At 40.6% G+C, this 12,923-nt stretch overlaps 1 protein-coding gene across 2 annotated transcripts in view; it reads right to left on the bottom strand.

The window, feature by feature from the left end:
* Positions 1-12,836, bottom strand: part of LOC128703032 (cytochrome P450 4C1) — a 276,764-nt gene extending 263,928 nt beyond the window's left edge. The window contains exon 1 of one of the 2 annotated variants that reach the window (XM_070103660.1): positions 12,680-12,836. The gene's annotated coding sequence lies outside the window, so the exon portion shown is untranslated. The remainder of the gene's footprint in view (positions 1-12,679) is intronic. The other variant, XM_070103661.1, reaches the window with a different exon arrangement.
* Positions 12,837-12,923: the final 87 nt, after the last annotated feature.

The raw sequence follows: 12,923 nt of genomic DNA, 5'->3' as shown, positions 1-12,923 counted from the left end.
GAATACTCCCAAAACACCACTGAATACTACCAAAACAGCACCGAATACTGCCCAAACAACACTAAAAATCACCCATTTTACAGAAATCCCCTCAAATCACTATAACCAAGACGATCCCACTCACCTCAAAACCACTAAGATCGCAGAAAACACTCATTTTTATAAACATTCACACAAAAAATCACAATCACCAACTCCATACAATATCTAATACACTCCTCTCACTACCACCAACACATACCAGCACAGATAGGGATACCTCCCTTGACATCACAGTCCATCCTGTGTTTACTTGGCGATCAGCGACGTCACACCCCACTTTTACTTCATTTAACTTAACGAGAGGAAGTTACTTGTTTCAACCTGTTATATCTCCAATATCTAAGATCACCACAATCAAGACGTTTACCAAATTATGTAACCCCTCCACTAAGATCACACATTTTTGTACACATTCTCTTAAAACATCATCATAACAAAGATCACTAAAACTATCTATACTTTTACTAAGATCACCTAACATTTTATCTTCTCTAACTCACCCACCAATTTACATTCTCATTCACACTTACACATTTCATTAACCGAAATTACATCTCATCCACCAAACTCCTCCCTCATTCTCCAGACTTTACAACATTAGCACAAAAAAAAACTAACTCATACACTTATGACATGAGACATTACCATATCTAACACACTGACTAACTTTGAAGCAACTCTGAACATCAAAACACCACTGATCATCTTCAAAAAATACTCTGCACATCATTTGAACACCTTCAAAAAACACCATCAAACACATCCGAATACTCCCAAAACACTACTGGTTACTACCAAACTACCACTGAATACTTCCAAAACACCGTCAAAATCACCAGAATCTAAGTTTAGCATCACCAGCTAACATCCATTTTATAGAAATTCCCTCAAATCACTATAACCAAGAACTCCCTCCCCATGGGCGCAAAAAAAAAAAAAAAAAAAAAAAAAACTTGAACACAAACCCAATACGCAAACACTTAGTACATGATCACCATCAACTGAAAACATATCTTGTACACACATAAATCTAAGACAACCACCAACAACAATCACCCATGTTCACTTACCTCAAAAATCACTAATATCACAGAAAACACTCATTTTTTATAAACATTCACACAAAAAATCATATTTGACAATATCTAAGCGCACTCACCTCACTACCACCAACACACGATGTCACACCTCACAGGACCGGCGAGGTCACCTTCAGTGACGTCACACTCCCATCTGTGTTTACTTGGTGGTCACATCACACCCAACCCACCTTGTTTCAACCTGTTGTACCCTACATTATCTAAGAACACTATAACCAAGACGATTACCAGATTTTATGACCCACCACTAATATCACAGAAAACACTCATTTTTATAATTATTCACACAAAAATCACGATCACCAATTCCATATCATGTTTACTATCATCTATCAACACTCATCACCAAGATCACCAAAAATCTAAGAACTTGCATCTCAACACTACTATGATCACTGAAAACACTTATTTTTTAAACATTCGCACAAAAATAAGACATACACAAAAATACCACGACACTTCCACCAACATCTATAACATAACATGAGCACTATAACATATCTTCACCACCAAAAATAAAAATAATACACAGACACCCACAACTTATACATTTCAATCACAAAATTTAAAACATGAGACATACACACCAAATCTAAGACATTCACCTCCAACTAAGACATACACATCATAACTAAGACATACACCAAAACCTATAATTGACATATTGACAATAAATATAAGACATAAGCACAAAAAAAAAAAAATTACCATGTCCAGTGCCAGTTACCAGAACTAAGTCACACACCTCCAACTAATACACAATCACTTTACTAAGTTCATGTTAACTATTCATCATCAAAAAATATTAATACAATTTACCCACCAAATTTCTGTCAAAACATAAAATTGTTTTGCACATTTTTCTCAAACTTTATATTCATACAACATTTATCATTTCTCATCTATGTTACATATCACATTTCTCATCCACATCATCCCTAAAACATCCTTTCTTATTCATCCGTATATCACCTAGAGAAGTTTTAACCCTGACGACCCATCACGACGTAGGAGCCAGAGTGTAGTAGGTGTTGGAGTGGTGATGGTTGCTCTAGCTCCTACGTCGTGATGGGTCGTCGGGGTTAAAACTTCTCTAGGTGATATACGGATGAATAAGAAAGGATGTTTTAGGGTTGATGTGGATGAGAAATGTGATATGTAACATAGATGAGAAATGATAAATGTTGTATGAATATTCAGTTTGAGAAAAAAAATGTGTAAAACAATTTTATGTTTTGACTTAAATTTGGTGGGTGAATTGTATTAATATTTTTTGATGATGAATAGTTAACATGAACTTAGTAAAGTGATTGTGTATTAGTTGGAGGTGTGTGACTTAGTTCTGGTAACTGGCACTGGACAAGCACCTAAAGTCGGTTCCTGACCAGCCGGGCTGTGGCTCGTACGTTGGTTTGCGTGCAGCCAGCAGCAACAGCCTGGTTGATCAGGCTCTGATCCACCAGGAGGCCTGGTCACAGACCGGGCCGCGGGGGCGTTGACCCCCCGAACTCTCTCCAGGTAAACTCCAGGTAATGTCTCATGACATGGTAAATTTTCTTTTTCTGCTTATGTCTTATATATATTGTCAATATGTCAATTATAGGTTTTGGTGTATGTCTTAGTTATGATGTGTATGTCTTAGTTGGAGGTGAATGTCTTAGATTTGCGATTGAAATGTATAAGTTGTGGGTGTCTGTATTATTTTTTTTTTTTGGTGATGGAGATATGTTATAGTGCTCATGTTATGTTATAGATGTTGGTGGAAGTGTCGTGGCATTTTTGTGTATGTCTTATTTTTGTGCGAATGTTTAAAAAAAAATAAGTGTTTTCAGTGATCATAGTAGTTTTGAGATGAATGATCTTAGATTTTTGGTGATCTTGGTGATGAGTGTTGATAGATGATGGTAAACATGATATGGAATTGGTGATCGTGATTTTTGTGCGAATGTTTATAAAAATGAGTGTTTTCTGTGATATTAGTGGTGGGTCACAAAATCTGGTAATCGTCTTGGTTATAGTGTTCTTAGATAATGTAGGGTACAACAGGTTGAAACAAGGTGGGTTGGGTGTGATGTGACCACCAAGTAAACACAGATGGGAGTGTGACGTCAGTGGAGGTGACCTCGCCGGTCCTGTGAGGTGTGACATCGTGTGTTGGTGGTAGTGAGGTTAGTTAGTTTAATATGTTTATTATGCACCCCATACCCATCCTGTGGGCGGTAGTCAAAAGATTACAGAGGTACATAATTGGTCCAGGGACTGGACTCCAAAGTTTTGATAGCTGAGCAAGTTACAAAGGTAATGAACTAGATCTGGTCATAATCATGACCAAGTTACAAAGGTAATGAGCTCCAGGTAGAGCTGGTCACACTCATGAATAATTGCAAAGGTAATGAATCATAAACACATTAATCACGAGAATTTACAAAGGTAATGAGCTCCAGGTAGAGCTGGTCAAAATCATGACAAGTTTCAAAGGTAATGAATGATAAACACGTTATGACATGATTACAATCATAGACAAATTACAGAGTAATGAGCAGTTAACAAACATAGCAGGGAATTCATCCATTGCCCCAACAACAGATGTTGCTAGGTGCCTGTCTCTCCTCGGTAGACAGCCATTGCAAACAGCAGCAAGTTGCCCCGGGATCTGCTGCTTGCACGAGCACCATCGACCCTCCCCAAGAGGTCCAAGAAGCCAGTGACTCCGTTAGCAGCCCGATGGAGAGCTCCCCTAGGGACACGTCAGCGTCCTGGTGGACGCCAAGTTGATTGAAGATCCCAGGCCCTCGTGTGCACGGATGTTGAAGCTTGAGGAACTGAGTACACACTGCCTGTGGCACACCTGACAGTTGCCTCGCGGTCGAACTCCACGATGCTGTCCCTGTAGTGGAAGTTCCTGTGAGCCCGGCACTCCCTGCAGTGCCATCGATGACATCGTGGGTTAGGGGAGAAGTACCCTCTACAGATGGGGTGGCACTGGGAGTTGGGTGGGTGAGGCGGGGGAGACGTGCAGGGGTGAGGCGTTATGAGAGGGTCACTGTTTACTACACACGCCCTCCCCCTCCCCCCCAGCGGAGAGGGGGGGAGGCGCTGACTAGTCCTGACTCGACAACACCAAATCCTCTGAAACTGCACAACACTTCAACTATTTACGCTGAAACGATGCACTGGGATGTCCGTTCGCTGCTCTGGTATCTTCTCAAAGCATTCACACTGAGTTCTGTTAAGTAGGGACCTGGTCAGCCTCTTTGACCAGGAGCTATCCTTGAAAATCCCGCAGCTAGCCCGCTACACAACCTGCCGTGTCGGCCATGTTGAGCCCTCTGTGTCCTTGGGAGACAAAACAACTATATTGTTTACCGTAGTCACCCGTGTAGACATGTGTAGTGAGGTGAGTGCGCTTAGATATTGTCAAATATGATTTTTTGTGTGAATGTTTATAAAAAATGAGTGTTTTCTGTGATATTAGTGATTTTTGAGGTAAGTGAACATGGGTGATTGTTGTTGGTGGTTGTCTTAGATTTATGTGTGTACAAGATATGTTTTCAGTTGATGGTGATCATGTACTAAGTGTTTGCGTATTAGGTTTGTGTTCAAGTTTTTTTTTTTTTTTTTGCGCCCATGGGAAGGGAGTTCTTGGTTATAGTGATTTGAGGGAATTTCTATAAAATGGATGTTAGCTGGTGATGCTAAACTTAGATTCTGGTGATTTTGATGGTGTTTTGGTAGTATTCAGTGGTGATTTGGTAGTAATCAGTAGTGTTTTGGGAGTATTCGGAGGTGTTTGATGGTGCTTTTTGAAGGTGTTCAAATGATGTGCAGAGTATTTTTTGAAGATGATCAGTGGTGTTTTGGTGATGTTCAGAGTTGCTTCAAAGTTAGTCAGTGTGTTAGATATGGTAATGTCTCATGTCATAAGTGTATGAGTTAGTATTTTTTTGTGCTAATGTTGAAAAGTCTGGAGAATGAGGGAGGAGTTTGGTGGATGAGATGTAATTTCGGTTAATGAAATGTGTAAGTGTGAATGAGAATGTAAATTGGTGGGTGAGTTAGAGAAGATAAAATGTTAGGTGATCTTAGTAAAAGTATAGATAGTTTTAGTGATCTTCGTTATGATGATGTTTTAAGAGAATATGTACAAAAATGTGTGATCTTAGTGGAGGGGTTATAGAATTGGGTGATGAGATTGTGGTGATCTTAGATATTGGAGATATAACAGGTTGAAACAAGTAACTTCCTCTCGTTAAGTTAAATGAAGTAAAAGTGGGGTGTGACGTCGCTAATCGCCAAGTAAACGCAGGATGGAGTGTGATGTCATGGGAGGTATCCCTATCTGTGCTGGTATGTGTTGGAGGTAGTGAGAGGAGTGTATTAGATATTGTATGGAGTTGGTGATTGTGATTTTTTGTGTGAATGTTTATAAAAATGAGTGTTTTCTGCGATCTTAGTGGTTTTGAGGTGAGTGGGATCGTCTTGGTTATAGTGATTTGAGGGGATTTCTATGAAATGGGTGTTAGTTGGTGGTGTTGATCTTAGTTTCTGATGATTTTTAGTGTTGTTTGGGCAGTATTCGGTGCTGTTTTGGTAGTAATCAGTGGTGTTTTGGGAGTATTCAAAGGAGTTTGATGATGTTTTTGAATGTGTTCAAATGATGATTTTGGAGTAATCACAGGTAATTGATGTTGTTTTTGGCGTTGTACAAAGTAAAGTGTGGTGTGTGTGGGAGTGTTTGTGTTAGTTTTGGTAAAATGTCTCATGTCATAAGTGTATGAGATAGTTTTTGTGATAATGTTGTAAAGTCTGGAGACTGAGGGAGTAGTATGGGGGATGAGTTGTAATTTAATGAAATGTGTAAGTGTAGATAAATTAGAGATGATAAATCTTATTTGGGAGTAATCAAAAAGATATTTTGGAAGTGCTTCAGTGTTGTTTGGAAATGTTCAAAGGTGTTTATGTGAGTATTCAAATGATTTATGAGAGTGTCGAAGTAATCTTGGGGTTGTTCTGTAGTGAGATGATAAAGGTTGCAGATGAGCGAATATTTCTTAAGAGATATTGAGAAAAGGGGGTCTCAAATGATGTATGAGAGTGTTTTGAAGGTGTTCAAAGTAAAGTGAGGTGTGTGTGTGTTAGTGTGTTAGTGTGTGTGTGTGTGTGTGTGTGTGTGTGTGTGTGTGTGTGTGTGTGTTAGGTGGTCATAGAGTTTTGTGAATATCTTGGATACAGTGATATTAGTGGATTTGAGATGGGTGATGCGATGCATTTGTGGATGTGAAATGTGATTTTTGTGAGTGTGTTCAGAAGAGGTGTGTTGGGAGATAGGTGAGTGGATGTGAAGAAATGTGGGTGAGATGGAGAGGGGTATGGGGAGGGTTGTATTAGAAATTTAATGAAATATGGGGGATTTTACTGAAAATAAAGGTAATGTGTGAATATTTTAAAAAGAAATTATAGAATTGAAAAGTTATGATATATTGGAAAAGAATGGAGGGTGTTGAAACATGTCGCAGTAGTTGGGTAGTGAGATTAGTTGTTGTGAGTATAATAACAATTTATGTGGATACAAGGAGATGGGTATAGAGAGGATTTTATTAGAATTTTAGTAATGTTAAGACGAATGTGTATTACATTTAAGATTCAGTAAAAAGAAGGGGAAAAATTTGTATCGAATAAATTGTGAATAAATTGGTAAGTGATGAGGGTTGTGGGTAATGTAGTCGAACTAGAGATACCAAAAAAGTGGTTATAAGTGGGTTGTTTTTGTGACTTTTTCTGATGAAATTAGTTAAAACGAGAAAAAATTGTGGGTTGTGGGTGTTGTGGGTTGTGGGTGTTGTGGGTTGTGGGTGTTGTTGTCGAACTAGAGATACCGAAAAGACGTTATAAGTGGGTTGTTGTGACTTTTTCTGATTAAATTAGTTAAAACGAGAAAAAATTGTGGGTTGTGAGTGTTGTGAGATGTGGGTGTTGTGGGTTGTGGGTGTTGTTGTCGAACTAGAGATACCGAAAAGATGTTATAAGTGGGTTGTTGTTGTGGGTGTTGTGGGGTGCGGGTGATGTGGGTTGTGGGTGTTGTGAGTTGTGGGTGTTGTTGTCGAACTAGAGAAACCGAAAAGATGTTATAAGTGGGTTGTTGTTGTGACTTTTTCTGATGAAATTAGTTAAAACGAGAAAAAATTGTGGGTTGTGGGTGATGTGGGTTGTGGGTGTTGTGGGTTGTGGGTGATGTCGAACTAGAGATATCAAAAAGTTGTTATAAGTGGGTTGTTGTTGTGGGTGTTGTGGGTTGTGAGTGTTGTGAGTTGTGGGTGTTGTTGTCGAACTAGAGATGCTGAAAAGTGATTATAACTTGTGGGTTGTTGTTGTGGGTGTTGTGGGGTGTGGGTGATGTGGGTTGTGGGTGTTGTGGGTTGTGGGTGTTGTGGGTTGTGGGTGTTGTGGGTTGTGGGTGTTGTGGGTGTTGTTGTCGAACTAGAGATACCGAAAAGATGTTATAAGTGGGTTGTTGTTGTGGGTTGATGTTGTGACTTTTTCTGATGAAATTAGTTAAAACGAGAAAAAATTGTGGGATGTGGGTGATGTGGGTTGTGGGTGTTGTGGGTTGTGGGTGTTGTGGGTTGTGGGTGTTGTGGGTTGTGGGTGTTGTTGTCGAACTAGAGATGCTGAAAAGTGTTTATAAGTTGTGGGTTTGTTGTTGTGACTTTTTCTGATGAAATTAGTTAAAACGATATAAAATTGTGGGGTGTGGGTGATGTGGGTTGTGGGTGTTGTGGGTTGTGGGTGTTGTTGTCGAACTAGAAATACCGAAAAAGAAGTGATTCTGTTATAAGTGTTCGTGTGTGTTTGGATTGTGTTCATGTTTTTTGCGTTCATGTTATATCTTAGTTGGAGGAGAGTGTACTCATAGAAATTGGGAATCGTATTGGTTATAGTGATTTGAGGGGATTTGTGTGAAAATGGGTGTTATTCTGTGATGTTGATCTTAGTTTATGGTGATTTTGGTGGTGTTTTGACTGTATTCAGTGGTGTTTTAGTAGTATTCAGTGGTGTATTTGGGAGTACTCAAAATGATATTTTGGAAGTGTTTCAGTGTTGTTTGGAAATGTTCAAAGGTATTTTTTGTGAGTATTCAAATGATTTATGAGAGTGTTTTGAAGGTGTTCAAAGTAAAGTGAGGTGTGTGTGCGTATTAACTTCGTAATATGTAAAATTGTGGCTAGTGAATTAATCGAAAAGTGGTTATAAGTTGTAAGTGTTGTGGTGACTTTTTCTGATGAAATAGTTAAAACGAGAAAAATTGTGGGTTATGAGTGAAAATTGTGAGGTGTTGGTGGGAGTGTGAGGGTTTGGTAGGGTGGGGAGAAGGAGAGAGAGAAGGTTACTTCGTGGGGAGTGACCTGAGATGAAATAGTTAAAACGAGAAAAATGTCTAGTTTTGTGTTGTAAAGAAATTGTGGATTGTTGTGGGTATTAACGAAAAAATGTGGAACTATTTGGATTATCCTGGGTTAAGAGCGAAAATGTTTTCCCTATGTTGTATATGAAGTGTGTAATACTAAGATGGGGATGACGAAGAAGATCCAGAACAAAATTATTATTACAATCAAGGGGGAAGCGCTAAACCCGGATGATTATACAGCGCCTGGGGGGGGATGTGGAAGGCATTCAGGCTTAATTTGGGGAACTGGAGCACAGATCCAATTCCCTAAATCAAGAGCCCCTCACCAACATCAAGGAACCTTCCTTGAGGGGTCCAGAACAAAATATGCATAGAATTTCTTCAAGAGAAAAATATGTTGATTTTAGTCAATGAATTATACCTTTTTTCAATGATTTTTTTTTGTTGAATGTATATGAAATGCATTGGTTGTATAATAAATATTGTTATCCCGCATTTTAAGTTAATGTCTGCTCGACAAGATTCAGCCTGTGTGTGTGGGGTCATCACGTGACGTCTCTGACATAGGGGAAGTCGACAAGATTCAGCCTGTGTGTGTGGGGTCATCACGTGACGTCTCTGACATAGGGGAAGTCGACAAGATTCAGCTTGTATGTGTGAGGTCATCACGTGACGTCACTGACATAGGGGGAAGTCGACAAGATTCAGCTTGTATGTGTGAGGTCATCACGTGACGTCACTGACCGCCGAGTAAACACAGGTGGGGTAACGTCACACTTGTTTAGACCTGCAGTAGGAGAAAGTACCATGCCCCATAGGAGGAGTTCATTTGAATGCTTACCCCCAGAGGGGAGAATCCAAAAACTTGATCCAAGGAGATGGAGTCTTGGTATTATCGAGAAAACCTTGATCCAAGGAGATGGAGGCTTTGTATCATCGAGAAAAACTTGATCCGAGGAGTTGGAGACTTGGTATTATTGACTTCGAGAAAAAATTTGATCCGAGGAATTGGAGCAGGGAATTTGGGATGCAAGTGGGAGACCATTTTGAATGCTTACCCCCAGAAAGGGGGAATCCAAAAAGCTTGATCTGAGGAATTGGAGCAGGGAATTTGGGGTGAAAGTGGGAGTCCATTTTGAATGCTTACCCCCAGAGGGGGGAATCCAAAAAACTTGATCCGAGGAGATCATAAGAAAATGAAATTAAAAAAAAAATTGGGATGGGGGTGAAAGTGGGGGGGGAAATCTTTGTATTATTGATATCGAGAAAAATTTGATCCGAGGAGATCATAAGAAAATGAAATTCAAAAAAAATATGAAAAAAGTCTGAAAAAAAATTCGGGGAGCGGGGGCGATCCGGACGATGCTGCAGAAGGCGCAGCAGAAGGCGCGGGTGGGCGCGACGGGTGGGTGCGAGGGCACGGCAGGCGGGTGGGTCGGCGCGAGGGCAGGGGCGGGTGGGGGGGCACGGGTGGGGGGTTGTGGGTGTGGGGGCGTGGGGGGGGTTGAGGGCGAGGTGGTCGAGGGGGGTCATGGGTGGGGTCGTGGGTGGGGGTCGTGGGTGGGGTCAAGGCCATTAGCATAAAGGTGTGAAAAGGAGTCCGCTCAGCCGCAGCCCTTTCGGGAGGAGACTGCTCAGGAAATGGACCGCTCTGTAGAAGAGACCGCTCAGGAAATGGACCGCTCTGTAGAAGAGACCGCTCAGGAAATGGACCGCTCTGTAGAAGAGACCGCTGAGCCGCCTTCAGCACTACTTATATATATATATATATACATGTATATATATATATATATATATATATATATATATATATATATATATATATATATATATATATATATATATACATATATTATTTATTAGCACACTGGCCGATTCCCACCAAGGCAGGGTGGCCCGAAAAAGAAAAACTTTCACCATCATTCACTCCATCACTGTCTTGCCAGAAGGGTGCTTTAGACTACAGTTTTTAAACTGTAATGAAGTTGGTAGAATTACCGACAATATGTAAAGTAAAAGGACACAAGTGCAACTAATGTGACATTTTATTGTGGCAACGTTTCGCTCTCCCCTGGAGAGCGAAATGTTGCCACAATAAAATGTCACATTAGTTGCACTTGTGTCCTTTTACTTTACAGTTTTTAAACTGCAACATTAACACCCCTCCTTCAGAGTGCAGGCACTGTACTTCCCATCTCCAGAACTCAAGTCCGGCCTGCCAGTTTCCCTGAATCCCTTCATAAATGTTACTTTGCTCACACTCCAACAGCATGTCAAGTATTAAAAATTATTTGTCTCCATTCACTCCTATCAAACACGCTCACGCATGCCCGCTGGAAGTTCAAGCCCCTCGCACACAAAACTTCCTTTACCCCCTCCCTCCAAGTTTTTCTAGGCCGACCCCTACCCCGCCTTCCTTCCACTACAGACTGATACACTCTTGAAGTCATTCTGTTTCGCTCCATTCTCTCTACATGTCCGAACCACCTCAACAACCCTTCCTCAGCCCTCTGGACAACAGTTTTGGCAATCCCTCACCTCCTCCTAACTTCCAAACTATGGATTCTCTGCATTATATTCACACCACACATTGCCCTCAGACATGACATCTCCACTGCCTCCAGCCTTCTCCTCGCTGCAACATTAATCACCCACAGCACCGTGTCTTCCTTTGCAGATGACACCCGAATCTGCATGACAGTGTCTTCCATTGCAGACACTGCAAAGCTCCAGGCAGACATCAACCAAATCTTTCAGTGGGCTGCAGAAAACAATATGAAGTTCAACGATGAGAAATTTCAATTACTCAGATATGGTAAACATGAGGAAATTAAATCTTCATCAGAGTACAAAACAAATTCTGGCCACAAAATAGAGCGAAACACCAACGTCAAAGACCTGGGAGTGATCATGTCGGAGGATCTCACCTTCAAGGACCATAACATTGTATCAATCGCATCTGCTAGAAAAATGACAGGATGGATAATGAGAACCTTCAAAACTAGGGAGGCCAAGCCCATGATGACACTCTTCAGGTCACTTGTTCTATCTAGGCTGGAATATTGCTGCACTATTAACAGCACCTTTCAAGGCAGGTGAAATTGCCGACCTAGAAAATGTACAGAGAACTTTCACGGTGCGCATAACGGAGATAAAACACCTCAATTATTGGGAGCGCTTGAGGTTCCTAAACCTGTATTCCCTGGAACGCAGGATGGAGAGATACATTATTATATACACCTGGAAAATCCTAGAGGGACTAGTACCGGACTTGCACACGAAAATCACTCACTACGAAAGCAAAAGACTTGGCAGACGATGCACCATCCCCCCAATGAAAAGCAGGGGTGTCACTAGCACGTTAAGAGATCATACAATAAGTGTCAGGGGCCCGAGACTGTTCAACTGCCTCCCAGCACACATAAGGGGGATTACCAACAGACCCCTGGCAGTCTTCAAGCTGGCACTGGACAAGCACCTAAAGTCAGTTCCTGACCAGCCGGGCTGTGGCTCGTACGTTGGTTTGCGTGCAGCCAGCAGTAACAGCCTGGTTGATCAGGCTCTGATCCACCAGGAGGCCTGGTCACAGACCGGGCCGCGGGGGCGTTGACCCCCGGAACTCTCTGCAGGTAAACTCCAGGTAAACCCATATAAGAGCATTGGTAAAACTATATATATATATATATATATATATATATATATATATATATATATATATATATATATATATATATATATATATATATATATATATATATACACTCTCACGTTTGTGAAGAGAATGGTGAACTTCCAAGCGCTTTCGTCATTTCTCACATTATTAAAGAATTGTAAAAAACAAAACATCAGCAGAAAGGCATATAAGGGCAAGACTACACCTCACAGTCACGTCACAACACTTGACTCTGTGATACAACTGATACTCTGCCCAAGCATTAAGATTTTTTACTTGTCTACTGTATCTTGAATTCTTACCAAACTTTATTAATTATAAATGAATCCAATTTGTATAAACCAAAAGCAATATTCATACTATTTTCAAAACTATTTTTTATGAAACATGAGTCTATTATATTCCTGTCAACCATGAACTTGCTTGATAATATATATATGCATGTATGGAAATGTTTACCTTAAAGATTAAGAATATTTAGTGCAGCAGACAGTTGATTCTGCTCAGCAGTCAGCTGTGATGTTTCTGCTGGGTTGTGCAACACTTGTCACAGTCAACACTACACTGTACATTTAACTCAGCCTTCCAACCTTGACTGCTATCTTCACTGGGACTAGTGAAGTTATCCTGGTTGGCAAACTGTGGCCCGAGGGCCGCATGTCGTGCACTTCAACTTCAGATATTTATAAATAGTAAAACTAAT

The sequence above is a fragment of the Cherax quadricarinatus genome, chromosome 86, assembly GCF_038502225.1.
Source record: "Cherax quadricarinatus isolate ZL_2023a chromosome 86, ASM3850222v1, whole genome shotgun sequence".
NCBI classification, from domain to species: domain Eukaryota; kingdom Metazoa; phylum Arthropoda; class Malacostraca; order Decapoda; family Parastacidae; genus Cherax; species Cherax quadricarinatus.
This window is presented reverse-complemented; position numbering and strand designations above follow the sequence as displayed.